This window comes from Ostrea edulis, chromosome 10 (genome assembly GCF_947568905.1).
Source record: "Ostrea edulis chromosome 10, xbOstEdul1.1, whole genome shotgun sequence".
In the NCBI taxonomy this organism is placed as follows: Eukaryota; Metazoa; Mollusca; class Bivalvia; order Ostreida; family Ostreidae; genus Ostrea; species Ostrea edulis.
In genome coordinates this window covers 27,502,948-27,519,622 of record NC_079173.1, presented here as the reverse complement: position 1 = coordinate 27,519,622, position 16,675 = coordinate 27,502,948, and the positions used below count along the sequence as shown (strand labels likewise).

Sequence of the window (16,675 nt, the reverse complement as noted above, 5' to 3'; positions counted from 1 at the left end):
GACTCCTGGCCATGTGGAGGTAGCTTTACTTCACCATTGTGTTATATCGTAACCACACGCACATACATTGGATCTTGAATTGGTATATAGTATACACACTTTCAAACGAATGTGGAATAGATTACTCAATGAAAGGACACATATCATGATAATGTTATCACTGCACCTCCCCCGGCAAATGCAACAAAGTATAGCAGTGTTTCAATTTTCTATCACATGGTTATAATACAATCTTGTCTCTTTAATCAATACATGATATTTGTCTTTTTCAGTGGATTATATGGAAACCCTCTAATTTGCAATTGTCCATTAGTCGACATTGTTCTCTTGGTGAAAAGAAGAGGATTACAGTGGATTTCCCGTCCTTCCTGTCACAGCCCTGTGACTCTAAGAAAAACATTGCTGAAGGACCTGAAACTTCAAGAAGTAATTTGTGATTCAGGTATAGCATTTACCCTCGGGATAACAGACACCGGTCTGGTCTCCACAACAAATTTGTTCCCTGATATATTTCATCAATGTATATCAGTTCCACTATTCGTTATCTTCACCTTTCATGTACATGTACTAATCTGAATATATGTAATCGTTGAATTCATATATCATAAACCATATATTCTAGAGTCTAATCCAACTATATGCGTTATAGAGACCATAAGAAACTCAATATACATCATTCATCTCAAGTAGCGTATATTGCAGGATTTATCAGCTCTTGACCTGCTAAAGTGATTTTTATAGCGGAGTATGAGAATTCTATGCCACGCCTAATCTGACTGGTTAAGACAATCACTTGTCTCCCAAACATTATATATCCCCATCATATTTCACCCCCTCGGTAGCCTCGTGCATTTTCCATACATTTTACGTCAAGGTAGACATATTATATTGTGATGTCACAATAAGGCTGAGTCATTCTATTTTCATAGTCCGTAAGCTACATAATGTGCGGGTCTCTGATACACAGTTAAATCGTCTGATTTTGGCTTATACAAAAGCAAGCAAGTAAATCAGCATTCATGGAGAATAGAAATACATCACTATATTTCGTTGTCTTTACCTACTAATACGTTGACGGCGCGGTGTTACCGTTAGGACGACCACAGCTACATACAATGTATAGGTGACCGGGCTCCAATTTTGAATGCATTTTGTAGTCTTACTTTGTTTCGGTATGATAAACAATTTATTTAATGAATGTTCGGGAGATGTGAAGAATTATTCACCCAAGAAAAATTGGGTAAATAAATCTTTATATCTCCCTCGCTACAATGCAATAAATTGTATAATGTTGATGGATTTTATGACGTCTTTTCATTGTTAGAAACATGAAAGGTAAACAACTTAATCTTGAGGGGAGGGTACGGTATGTATGGGTGCACCTATATGAAAAGTGATGTGCATTTGTTAGAGCAATAAAACAAATCTATATCTAAAAAAGGATAGACTTTACCAAAAATTATATTACATATACTTAATCAATACAAATCCTAGGTTCAGTGATCAGTCGCGGTAGCCCAGTGGTAGAGAATTTGCTTCATAAGCAGGGCGTCGTCAGGTCGGGTCCTACTCGTGCCATGGCTAAAAGTTAATCTAAAACACTAGCACTAAAACTACTCTAAATATACAAACGTATTTACTCCACGGAAAAAGTTTTTATTGGTTTTGACTTGTGAATGAATGTTTTATAAGGAACGAATGAGAGAGAGAGAGAGAGAGAGAGAGAGAGAGAGAGAGAGAGAGAGAGAGAGAGAGAGAGAGATTCATAGTTTGCGCAGAAGGGGATGAAAGTGGGGTGTCCCTCTAGAGCGAGACTTCAAGAGAATGTTTCGGCTCTAGAGTGAGTTTCCCCCTTAGAGGTACAGTTTATTCTAGAGCAAATCTGCTGGGGGAAGGTTCACTCTAGAGTTAAACTTCCGGGGGAAGCCTCACTCTAGAGCCAGACTTTCGCAGGGGAAAGACTCACTCTAAATCCTTCCTTCCGGGAGAAATCTCATTATTGTGGGAGTCTGGCGCTATAACACCGGTATAGGGGAACAGCAAGTAAACAATGTATGTATTCTAGCAAAATTGAAACTTACAACTGCCATACTTAAGGTGTGTTTGAAATTCGCTGTAAAATTAGCTAAACATGCAGGACTGACTGCTTGTAAAAGTTATTAGCCCTGTCAAAGACCAACTAGCCCTGCGAAAATAACTGCATTCTTAAAAATTACTTTTCCATGTATTACTACATGTATATATCGTCTAATGATATACGAACTACCTAATTCGTTTCTAGTACATTATATTTTATTGAAATTTGATATAGGGTAGAAAATGAAGTAAAATGTACTAAATTGATGAGGTTTGTCTATTTTGTTACAGGTACAATAATGAAGTTGATTCATCTAAATTTCATTTAGCGGGAATTTTATCATCTCCGATCGGACGTCTATATAAAGAAATGTCTTCGCCCGTTGTAAAATGTATGCGTTTCGTGCGGTCGGGCTCACGGTTATTTCAAACACTGCAATGGACTCAAGACTTTAAGTGTAAAAAGAACAAGAGAATGAAGTTGGGTGAAAATTAGAAAAAGATGCAAGTGAATGTGCAATACAAGCTAAACATAATAATATTTTTAAACCGCGTTCATGTTTTGGAGGAGTTGTTTGACTTGGGAAAGTGAGTACGTGACGGGGGAGGGTGTGTGTGTTAAATAAACATAAATATATTGTAAAATAGAAACAACTTTAGTAGTATTTCTGGTTAGAATAGCATATTGAGACATGATTAAACTATATGAAATTGCAAAAATTAATCATAATGAGATTCAAAAATAACATTATACTATTATATTAGTTTATTCATTGTTACTGTGATCATAAAAGACTAAAAGTATTTCAATTATTAACCGTGCAACACAGTTAAGATATATAACGCAAAACATGTACACATTTATATATATCAAGACATTTTGTGATATTTATTTTGAAAATAATTGATTATTTTGTCCATAAATATTGGATTTCCCCTTCAAAACTAGGAGTCAATAACGTTGTTTTGAGTTCTTTTTGAAGGGATGCATGAAAAGTAAATATCGTTAAATGACTTCGCGAATATGTGTAACGTTATTTGTTAAAAACTGCTGATTTGATAGTTTTTATCAAACTTTGACATCTTTTTTGTTTAAAAAACAAACTCGATTACCCCATATATTTTTTCAAAGAAATTTTTCCATTTGTTTTTGTTTCGCTTTATTATTTATATCATCCAAATGAACAACAACAAATTCTGTCTATTTTAAGTTGAATTCTGCACTGAGTAAAGTCAATCACTATTATTATCTATATAATTCAATGGAAAACAGTGTCGCTACCGTAAAAACAATGGTATATTGAAGACGTAATTATTAAAAGTAATTGTGCTGTTGAATAAAAACAATTTTCACAGAGTAGTATATACATTGTCAAGATACATCGGTCAGATTTCCAGGTGGGGTTTTCGAGTGAGAAAAAAAGAGTTGTATAATACTCGGACATACCTCCCTTTAAGCGACAGACCATGTTTGTTATTGTGTGTAAGTTGAATTGTTTCTATGCAAACGATATAATACTTTTCAAAAACTTACCCCCGATACATGATTTCGGCTCCTTCCTGCGAATATTGGATATGCTTGAAGTACTCTACTTCCTTACAATGACAACCGCTGTGGTTGCCGAAAGGTTCTAGCTTCCCCCCAGCATGCTGAAAGCCAATGTTCAAATTCCGGTGGCGACAAACCTAATTCGTTAAAACCGGTAGTGACAGATCCATCGCCAAACGATCGGCACCAGGTATGAATATGACGTCACGGGTCCTCTGACATGACCTTAGAAACGGATGCCCCGTGTCACAGTAGGTGTTGCACGCTAAAGAACCCTAACTGTTCAATGGCCGTAAGCGCCGAGTATAGGCCTAAACTTGAAGTCCTTGACCGGTCTAGGTGAAGTCCCCATATGAGTGAAAAAATTATCGAGCGAGACGTTAAGCATGATACGATTAATCAATTAATCGTTGCAATTACCAACGACGCGAAGAATTAGATCATCCTTTTTTGGTAGGATATGTCCCAACCTCATGGCAAACAAAAAGGTTTACATCAGATGGCTAAAGCTTTACTAAAACACTAGCACTAAAATTACACTAAATATACAAACGTATTTACAAATTACGTTTTTATTGGATTTGGTATGCGAATGGATGTTTTATAGGGAGTGAAATAGGACACGCCCTACTAGTCCAATGCACTAATTTACAATGTCAATGTAGAAACGACTGCACAATGAAGCTATGATTGTAACGTTTATTTGTCTTTGATACGAAAACGAAATGAATATACACCTAACAGTATTTGTACATGTATATTCCACAGATTAATGAAAGCTGTATCATTTCAGATTCCACCACCGGTTCTATCCGCGTGGAAACAAGAGTTCCTGGTACGTATTTTGGATCAATTTAATCAAAGGTTGTGTGATTACTGGTGGTACATGTAGCTTAAAACCTAGGACAGTTAGCCTTTGTTCTAATTGTTCCTTCGTCAAGTTTTCTATATTAAAAGAGAAAAAAGTTTTTCCACTGATGCAGAAACTGTCTTTTCGACAATAACCGGATTTGGCAAGTATTCAACATGTACCAAACATTTTGAACATTGTATATAACACTGATTTGTAAAGTAGCAATTTACAGTATACGTCAATGACACTTGATGCATGAAATTATCAGCAATGAATGTCATTGTATCTCTTGCCGCTAACATCATTGAAAACATCGATTTGAAATGGCTTTAAAGCTTGAAGAATTCCAATCCACGAGGTAAACTCTTTGTGTAGAAATTGGATTATTGTCCAATATCTAAACTGCCCTCGGCATCGGAAGTAAGTTTGTTATTTTATGTAGTTATTTACAAATAGTATGACATATCCTATAAATGCATATACATGCGCATATATATATATATATATATATATATATATATATATATATATATATATGTGTGTGTGTGTGTGTGTGTGTGTGTGTGTGTGTGTGTGTGTGTGCAGATACATCTCTAATGTTAACAATTTGTCCCACATACCATTGTGTACCGTGAGTAGGATCTAATTTGATGCGATTTCGAATGACTTTTAAACATTACAGACATCTGACATCTGTCTACATACTCAGATCTGTCTTGTTTGATATGCCGCTGATTAAGGTGTTGTCATTAGAACGTGGAAACAGTCATCATTCTCATACAGCTGACAATACGAGTCAACTGAATCTTTGCGTGATCCTGATTAATTGTAAAGTTGTGATTTTTACCTGGGGTCAACTTGTACAACAATTTAGTGTTAGTTATTGTCTCAAAAGTAGCATATCGTCATGTGATTAGGAAAAATGATGATACCTTTATACATTTCAAATAAATTTCCGCAATGTAATATATATTATAAAACAGCAAGAACTTTTTTCATTCATGTATTGAAATCCATCAAACGGACACACTGTATAAAATGAAAAGTGATCAATTAGAACAGCTCACAAATCAATAAAACCATGGAAGATTCACCAATGCACTGCTACCTAGAGACCGTAGTAGACATGCATCCCTGTCTTCAGCGCTGATGGGCCTTTATATCCATATATTCAACTCTGGTGTGTATTTATATTCCATTTGTCAATTCTGGTGAGTAAAACTATTTTCTCTCTCTATGGAATAGGCTGCTATAAAGCAAAACATCCTTTACGTAACTATGTAAAAAGTTACACGTTTACTTGTTATGTACAAGTTCACCTTTTGTTTGGTGTCTATAAGGTATGTGTTTATGATGGCGTATTTTGTACGTCTGGAGAGATGAGGGATCGAATAAAAAATCACATTATTTTCATGTTTATTACACTTATTACAATGACGACAATAATCACAAACATGTAATACGGTAAGTTTTAAATATTATTTTATTATTTATTTCTATTATCGTATTTGAACATTTCAGGACATCAGAAAAGAAGAAGATGTGACTGTTGGGTAAACAATGGCGTGGTCTGCTGTGGGTTTTTTCTTTGGATCGGTGCCAGATACTGACGGGCGGGTTAGTGTTGCCGGTTTTTCATACCGTTTGTTACACCGTTCCTGATATACTGATTTTGCCTATGGATTGCTTTGCTTACATGGTCAAGATATAAGACACACGGCAGGTATACTCATATGCACCTGATCCAACTTCTGATGTTTCCAGTAGTCCGCGTTTGTCTTATTCTCAATTTTATATTCATCTGGGAAGCCAATCAATTCAGAAATAATACAACTGTATGAAAGTGAATGTATAAGCTATTTCTAGTCATTTATATTGTGGCCAAATTTCATTTTGATAAAGCATAATACTAATTCATGCCTTTAAGTTCATGGTGACTTGATATCACAAAAAAGCACAAGTATTTTAGTTTGAAATCCACCTGTAGTGTCATCATATTATACAGATTTTCAGACAACTACATAACATTGTTCTGTTGAGTCGATTTTTATCATTTTCTGTATGTACAAATTTCAATACCTCTTTATCACTATGGAGCTTTTACATTTTACCAAAATATCGTGAACATTTTCATTTCAGATTAAAATCCAGACACACAGATGGGATTCGAGCATTCTACATTCGGCACATAATTCAGAAGCTCTATCCACTACGCCGCTGGCGTTGATGACATCTGTTGAAGTAATTAAACAGATGTTCTATATGAAAAAAATATACAGCGTCCTTGCTTATATAATATTAAGATGTATATTCATAATGCATAAAAGAAATTATCTGTCTTCTATAAGATACTGAAATTTAAGTGGGTCAATTTAAGTGGGTACGAGTATCGTACTGTTCAATCCTTACAAGCAATGTACCCTTCGAGGCCTCGGTCCCATTACTTCATTACTTTTATGGAATGGATAGGTACTCGGGCATTAACCTATACGTAAAAATACCGTCGTATGTTTTTTTTTTCCTGTTAAAATATATTCCACTTTTCAGGATTTAAGAAATTGTGTTGTTACAAAGTTTCAATTTTTATTTAAACCAAAAATACGAGTATGTAATACCATTCAAAAATAATGAAAAGCATAGTATTAACATTTTTAAAATAATATACCACCCTGTTTATGGTTCTAAGATATCAATCTACTGGTTATCAAAATCAATCGATGTGTTGTCAGACATAATTCTATACTGATTTACTTATAGCATAACCTGTTTGGAAGATATGAAATCACTTCAAATTCTGCTGGTTACACCATCCCCAAATATATTTCAAGGACAATATGTTGAGAAGGGTGTATAAATGATGAATACTGGATAGCACGAGGTAAATCGAGCACCAACTTATGGAGGGAAAATGGATGTTTTAAATTTTAAGATTTTATATGAAACTGGCGAAATGCTGAGGATTTGAATTAGAGACTATCTTAAAACATGTTAGAGTCAAAGAATATAATTATTTCTCGAGTTTCCTTTATATTTGGGCACTACTTTTCTGATTATGAATTATTTGTCTGAAATTTTCTCGCGTTATATTTGATGTTATTAAACATTCAAAAAGTAAACTCCAAATACAGAACATAACTACAAGGCTTGTGACTTCATCTTTGCATGCAATTAATGTCAACTGTTAATATACAACCCATATTATATATACGATACATGGTCAATATTTAAGTATTGTAAATAACAATTTAATGTGTATGCATGCAAATTCACAAAAATTCCTTTCCTCATCTGGAATTCATCATTTATTTCGTACATCTATGTGGTATTCACAACAACACCTCACTCATCTTGCTGAACAGTTCTATAACATAAAGAGCAGTATTAAATCCACATTATTTTAACTATGAGACCACAATAATGTTGATTTTAACACAAGGCTTCTAATACAGGGAAATGAGATGGTACAGTGAAATGAAGTGTAGTGCTATGTTGACTGCTCCAAATTGTTCCTTGTTTGTTACAGATAAGCATTACATCAACAGTAAGAGAAGGAGCAATATCGCCATTTGATGATTTGCGCCCTGCCCACTGGACATACCACGACTACCACTCCAGTTCACTCGGCTGTACATTGAATTAGTATTGGCTTCGGTTGGAGGGCGAGCTTAGACTGTGATGGACTGGTGTCTCACTCTGTTACTCTTATCCGTTAACCACTTATCATTCCGAGGAATGACAATGTAAGCTTTCCAGTCTCCGTAGCTACGGACGACATAGTGCCTATCTTTATGATACTTGCGTTTTTCCGTTACATATTGCTTGTTGTTATTTAATACTAAATGTGATAAACATGAATAGGGTAACTTATTAAGAAGATCAGAACGGCTTTAGATATGAAAAATATTTTTAAAATATCTTAATCGAATCCAATTTGTAGTTGATGTTAGATCTTTACGTTTGAAATATCAAATTTAATTCAATTGTTTTAACTGATATAATGGATGCAAGACAACATCATCTGAATTAATATCAATTCAGATCAGAAAAGTGTAGGTCCATTATGAGCACATCAGTTTTTCGAAACCAGCTCATTACAGCCCAATCCCAAATGTGACAGAAAAACTTCTGAATGTCAGAGAACCACATGCATTTGTTATCAGTCTGCAATACATCAATGGCTTGGTTTGTTGGAAAGTGTTCAATGAATCCACCATGTAATTTAAATTTTAAAAGTTGGCTTATTTTAGTTGGGTTTGCTAAAACGCGGTACTTCTTTTGGGTTTAACACATTCGCAGGATATCGGTACATGCATGAACTTTCACTTTGCATAATTCGATCACAGAGGCAAACCATTTTCAAACATCACATCCGTTTGCTTTAAATTTGATATGATATATGATTATGTATATCAAGTATTTGAAGTATAATCAGATTTCAATTTCAATTATCTTCAGAATATCTAGCTTAATCAAACACATTTTCGTTTTAAAAAACCTGTGCTTGGAGAAAAATTGTTGAGGACATGATTTATCTTTATAGATCTAGTTAAGCAAAGGGGGGATTTTGTTTTAATTGGATGGGCATTTTAAATCTTTTGTCGAGTTGGTGGCCAGAAAAAATGTACTAAACTTTGAAAAATTGACTTCTAATTCTAGTCTTTTTTTGGACTTAGGTTTTTGTAGGTTTATTCTTTTCTCTTAATCTATCTATTTTTTCTTTTGTTCTTTTTGTGGATTTAAGTTTTTTTATGACAACCTACCATCACAAGCCGTCCATTATCCGGTCTGAGTTTTGGCATCACCCATTTTCATTTTCGTAGAATCCATGTAAGAAACCCTACTGGAATTTTAAGAAAATGCATTTGAGTTTTTTTTCCCTGATTATGCATGTTTAAATCATTTAAACAACGGTGTTGATGATTGTGCAGGTGTCACTTATTGCACGGAACTTAGATTCTAGCCACACTTGTATATTTTGTCCGTATTTGATGTGATTTTTATCATTTTCCTTTTTATAAGCACATTCTAACACTGATATTTCAAAGGATGATCAGAATTCATCAGTACCTCCGCAACTAGTAGGATTCAGAAGTATTCATAGTAGAGTTTTTCACCCCAAGCTCAAATGATGTAGTTGATGCAGAACCCGCATTCCCTATGGTGAACTGAAACTGAAAAGTGCCACAGGATGACAAAACTTTCTCATGGTATTTATTCTCAGTTCGTCTCTTTCAATTGATCATTGATTTTCGTTCAGAACTCGTTCGTTCTAAATGACCAGAAAAATAACAATCACCATATCATTGTAAACCATTAGCAATGCTAATCAAGAATATACGGAGGAAACACCTGATCAGTTCAAACACAGTAAACTCGTTTACTAAATATCTGCATGGCAATTGATTGATTGTAAATTGTTTTATGTCCATCTTGAGAATTTCTTCCTCAGATGGAGACGTCACCAATGCCGGTGAAGGACTTCAAAATTTAGGCCTATGATTGGAGGTTACAACCTTTGAGCAGGGGGTCTTTATTCTGTCACACCTGCTGTGACACAGGGCCTCGGGTTATGTTGTCTTATCCGAAGAACCGCCCCGTTTAGTCGCCTCTTACGACAAGCAGGGATACTGAGGACCTATTCTAACCCGGATCACGGTACAATTTATGATTGAAGATATCATAGAACCATACATCGTTTCATTTTATTGAATACATCAATGAATAGTTTTGAATGCAATACATTACAGGAGGTGTATCGTCCATAATCGGCTCCACAAAAATTTAATTCCACAGGAAACCAACCAACAGGACGGACACATAATTGTGTGCACTCGATTTAAGATGTAGATATTAAACTTAATTGCTATCAATATGTTGAGGAGTGTATACATGTGATAACTATATGACGATACACGATATACTGGCTGTCATCGTAAATAAAAGATAAAATGCTTGTTCTAATAATATGTGGTCAACTTGCGAGAAAATTACGTTTTGTTTGAATAAAATATTTTATTTAGGCATGGCGGAGTCGAAATTATTGGTTGAATCTTTGTTTCCTCATGGACTTAACCATCATGCATGTTTTATTTGTGATTTTTTCATTTATCCAATGTTTTGAAAAGATGAAACTCGAAGTAGTAAGCCACGGCTAATAGAAATTTTCAACGCCTGTTTAGAGTTTGGATTTTTAATCACCACTGAGATATGACTGAATTATATGCAACGCGACGGAAAACACCAAAGCTTCAGTTAACTAACTACAAGAGACGATCTAATGTACTGCATAAACAATATACACAATTAAAACTGTATTTAAATCTAGATCCGTACATTCTTGAAATCACATATTATCAAACCTAGGTATATGACTGTTTTACATGCGGGGAGCATTATGCAGATTTACATTTCTCAAATTTGAAGCTTTGAAAGCTGAAAATAACGAACAGTGACCAATCTCATAAATCCCACAAGCAATACAAATTAGATAGTTGGGCAAACATGGAACCCTGGACACACCAGAGTGTGGATCATGGATGAACCGTCTAAATATTCGTCATGATAAACATTCATTGCTTAGAAAAAATATAATATTCATATTTTTTAAATTTTTGGTTACATTGCTAAATAGCGCATTTGACCTGATGGGTATATCTAATTTTCTACCATGTCTTTATATGAGCATTATATATAGCCCTGGTTATATATATCATATTGTTACATTGTTGGAATATCACAGAACAATGTTTACACGTTTTGCAGGATTAAACATGAGTCTTTTAAAAATATAATCCAAACTGTAATAAAATTTTAGATACATTGGCTCATTCGTTTGTTATTACATATGTAGCAGCGATGAAATTTCCTCACAATCACCTTTACTGATACAATAATGGTTTAGAATTTAGATGATCGAAAACTACTGAGTCAAACAGAACACTTACAAGGAATACAAAATAAGGAGTTTGGAAAATACGGACCTCTGAATATACCATAGGTAGGTCCAGGTGCCTTGGACAGGTAAGCATCCCCTGTCGACCGGCCACACTCATTTACATGCGTTCCTCACAATAATGGTGGTCCTCTCGTCATAAAAACATCTATGCCAAAAAAATAAATACCTTATATCAGGAACAAAATCTCTCACTCACCTAAACATAAAACACAAACAGTAGAAGATAACGGACAGTGACCAATCTCATGAATCCCATAAGGGATACAAAATTAAGAGAAGAGCGAAGGCGGGCCTTTAAACACACCAAAGTTGGGATCAGATACTTAGGAGGAGTAAGGAAACATATTGGCCGGTCATATCCACTGTGAACCGATATCGTGATCTGGGCCTGGTTTTCGAAAGATAGTGGACTTTAACACGGTGTGAACTCAGTGTTAACTTCTGTGTTAAGTTTAACAATATGATTAACTCTTTTTCAAAAGCGAGTTTGCGTTAACATTGTGTTAATTCTGTGTTAACTTTAACCCACCTCCAGTACCTGGGTAAAAGGACACAAAGTATGTTTCTAAACTTTTGCATGTTGTCAGCAAAATTAATTCTTTTCTTGTCTAAAACTACTTTAAATGTGTTTTTAATGAAAGATATTAAATAGTTTTCGAGTTTGAAAGCGATGAAACTTAAATCTTGCGATATGTATATTTACTATCGCAATTTTCGCATTTTTTCAAGATTGCTTTATTAATATAAAATATTGTGATTTCCACTTTAAATTTGATTTTTTTTATGGAATTGTGTGTGGGTTTTTTTTTCTTTTCTTTTCTTCTTTCCGAAATTCATTCATGGCAGTAGCTAGTACTATTTATAGTTGTCAACAATGTAACGTATCATAATTTGTCTAATCCAAAAATAAATAATAATTGCACTGATTATAGCGCCAATTAATTACAGATGTATAAAGCAATAACTTTACCAAATGGTGTGCAGACAGCGACCTATATAAAAATGATTTACTCGCAATATTGCCGATATTTCATTCTCGCTTTCCTCGCTATATTTGGTTATAACCATCGTTATTTGTATACACTAGTGGCAAAAACATATAAAACGCGGACTTTGTGTCAACATCAATTTAAATGTTGCCCATGGTGAATAAATTAGGCCCTTAAAAGCCGAGTTTTTAATATCTCACACTACTTTCACAATCAGTTGATCGAAGAAGGGCGTATGTGACGTCAACGTACCACGCGACTACCTAACTAATTAATTAGACTTTTTTTTTTATTTAAGTTTGTATTGTGATTAATTTTCGCAATATCTCGTCGAACAAACTATTATAATTTATTATTATCAGCATAAGGAAGACAATCTGTATGTAATTCTGTAAAACTTATACGGTACCTATTTTGATGCACCAGATGCGCATTTCGACAAATAATTATAAAAATCCGAAATAACAAAAAGCGTTCCCAAAAAAAGTGGAGTCAAATTCGTCTAAGAATAAGAGCTATGCATGAGGGAGATAATCCTTAATTTTGAAATGAATTTCTAAATTTTATAGCAGCAATTAAATATACATCAGTATTTTCAAGCTAGTAACGAAGTACTTAGCTACTGGGCTGTATAGACCCTTGGGGACTAACAGTCCATCAGCAGAGGCCTCGACCCAGGGGTCATAATGTAAAACTTATACGGTACTAATTTTGATGCACCAGATGTACATTTCGACAAATAATGTCTCTTCAGTGATGCTCAACCGAAATGTTTGAGATCCGAAATAACAATGACGTTTTAGAGGTATTATAGACGAAAACAGCGTGACAAAATAAAAGGGGGAGCCAAATTCGTCTAAGGATAAGAACTATGCATGAGGGAGATAATCCTTAATTTTGAAATGAATTTCTAAATTTTATAACATGAGGCAGGCTAAAGACAACAGGTTGATGGTGCAGGGGTTTCAACCGTCTCGATTGAAGTCAGCATTTTGCAAATTATATGGTCGTTAAAACGATCTAGTTCGTCAATGCTGTCTGATGTGTTTCATACCGATTGTTAGGTCGTTCGTGGTAAACTGATTTTGATTACGGATAATTCCGTGTACCTGATCAAGCTAGTAAGCATCAATATTTTGTTGCTATATTTATATCATTCAGCGGTGGATCCATAACAATTTGAAAGGGGGGGGGGGAGAGGGGGAATTACTCCCAAAGTTTGTACCTTTCATGCCAAAGGAAGGGAACAGAGATCGACAGCCCCAAAATAATGGGAAATAATGACCTTTTTCATTCAAATAAAAAGGGGGTTGCGATCCCTTTAACCCCTACAGATCTGTCAGTCATTGGATTAAAGTTTTTGTTGCCAGATTAATACTAGGCTTTCGACTATTGGACCACTCGAGGAAGCACCATCTGATTATGAAGAAATCTGCCTCGGTTACGATTGGTCTACACGGTAGGAAAACAGAATATTTTTTGTTGTTGTTCAAACCAAATTTTCATGCTTTTTAATATATATATTAGAACGGAAATTCAGAAAATGTTGAAGGTAAAACAGGGAGAGAACATCTACAACATCCCCTCCATTTTCCTAGTTTCAAATTCACTTTCCAGATTCGACTCAAGCGCCCCTACCGCACTCTCATTACCGATGCTGACCAAAATAAAATAAAAAGGCAGATGGAAATAATAGTTGGGATTCGTCATTTGAAAAATATTATTAAGCATAAAAACTTTTCTAATTAACGTTTTTGATTAACGGGGGTTTGCTGTAGAATAAATGTCATAAGAACACACATACATGTGTTTAATAATAAAGATTGTTTTAAAAACTGAACACCACACAAAAACTTATAAAAACAGGATATTAACTGATGAATAACAAACAATTTACACAAACTAGACGAATGCTATAACTACAGTGCTGCGTTCCAAGAAACACGTACGTTCCCCTTGGCAGGTAAAAGGAACAGATAAATTACACGTACATGTACAACACCACAGGAGCCCGAGTCAGACCGCAATTTCTAAAATTTACTCCCAAATCACATCAAGCCCCCACCCCCACTCCACCCTCCCCCCATGTTTTGGTAGAATATTCAAATTCTGACAAGTTTAACCGCAGCACTATACATTAAAATCGTATGTATTTTGCAAATCAATGCATGATTTACACCTATGATTTACTGTATAATAAAACTTTATTCTATGAAACCATTAACACTCTAGCAGTCTAAAATTATTCATAACACAAAATGTCACAGTCAAACAGTGCATCACAGAAAATCCACGAACAGGAAAATCACATCACAGAGTCACATATAGTCACGAACTTCGTCCCATGAACACAACATATGACAGGTATCATCGTAGAGAGACGTACCAGGACATGAAACACCACACAAAAGGACATCACTATTCCAGATATCGAAAAAAAATTACCATTTAAGAAGTACTTGAAGGCATATCTATAACAACACCACCGCATTACTCTTTCAATGGACAACTTGTACAATCGGCTCACAAGAAATGAAACATTGTTTCTCCGAAAATGATGAATATAATGTATTCATGAAAAAAGAATTCGATGTACCGGCAAGTGGTGTTTTGTTAGCAAAATAAGACGTACGCATATTAACGTTGTGATTACATCATAATCCCTATGTACATTTTACGTCATGATATTTCTCCCGATATTTGTAATAAATCGATTCATCTAGAATGAACAGAGGGCATTCAAACCATCATAATAAATCTCATAAACAGCTGTTATAATAGTATAACACACACTGTACATATGAAAGGTGAATATAACAAACACTGACCAATCTCATAACTCCTATAAGCAATACAAAACAGATAGTTGGGCAAACACGATGCGGTGACTTTTGTTTATTGATTTATAGTACCATTATTTCATCTCTAGGTGTGGGAATTTCAATTCATTGCGAGTTCCACTTATTGAATTGTAGTACAGTTCCCGCAACATTATTCTTGACATGATAAACGATAGAACACGATACATGTACGATAGGATAGGATACACGCCTGATACGATAGGACACATGCACGATACGATAGGATACACGATAAACCTGATAATCGCAAAACCTGATAAACGATCTGCACGATAGACCTGATAAACGCAAAACACGATAAACGATCTTCACTATAAACGGAAAACCTGATAGAAATGTTGTAAATTCAGAATCAATTTAGACAGAACGAAATTTTGATACCGATAACATAATTACATTATTTTGGTAATAATACTGAAGGATTTCAATATTCATTATACACCTAAAACGTATAATTTCTTAATACACGGTCGTATTAAAAAGAATATTTCAATTTTTTACGCCATCACAGCTAAAATCAGAAAACTAAACTGTATACGGTATTTAATTCATTATTTGATATCTATATGAATTTCCCAAGCCAATGATTCTAAAATTGTATAATGTTTAATATATAAATCATTCTGGGGATTAATTAAATGTAATATAATGTTGTGATATCATGCTTCATTAGCTCTCTAATTATAATGTCTATTATCTTGAATGTGAAATAAACCAAGGAAATTTTTTGTGTAACGAGGAGGGAGTTATTTTGCATCAAGCTCTAAGTTCACTGGTCATTCAACAATTACAATTATTTTCATCATGACCGCTTAAAAAAAGATCCACTGCATTACACCAAATCTTCTTACGTTAGATATTTCTACACGGAGTGATAATTGATATCCATAAGTAATTGGAACATATGTATTTGAATTGATATCTTAATAACAAAAATAAATAATCTATGGGATAAAAATGAATAAAACACGGTTTTTTTTAAATTCACAATTTTGAAACGCTTAAAAAATTATATTTAGTATGTAAAAAAAAAAATACAAATAATCTTCAAACCCTGTATTAATTTCCAGTATCTACCCTTGCACCCTTTTAAAACTTAATCTTCTAAATGTGTCAAATACAGTGTACCTGAGAATGTTTGCAGTCATAACACGGGTGATACACAGACACGCACTTCAATGGTGGGTATATAAATACAACACAGGTGGGAAAAAATCGGAAGAAAACGAGCCTTTATTAAAATATATGTAATAAACAACGTACTTTACTGATTTTTCCTTTCAAATCGGATTTCCTACGTCTCTGTTAGTGTTAATTACAAATGATTGTTTCTAGACAAGCAAGTGTTTATGATCTGTACATGAAGGAGCTTTCAGATTTACTGTCCTCGCT

The 16,675-nt window shown here is 34.4% G+C and overlaps 1 long non-coding RNA gene across 1 annotated transcript; it reads left to right on the top strand.

The window, feature by feature from the left end:
• Positions 1 to 264: 264 nt before the first annotated feature.
• Positions 265 to 11,298, top strand: LOC125665667 (uncharacterized). Its single transcript, XR_008799495.1, has 8 exons — positions 265 to 442; positions 4,419 to 6,095; positions 6,618 to 6,719; positions 7,236 to 7,356; positions 8,002 to 8,218; positions 9,524 to 9,685; positions 9,928 to 10,133; positions 10,226 to 11,298. It is a non-coding gene; the product is annotated as an uncharacterized LOC125665667 (long non-coding RNA).
• Positions 11,299 to 16,675: the final 5,377 nt, after the last annotated feature.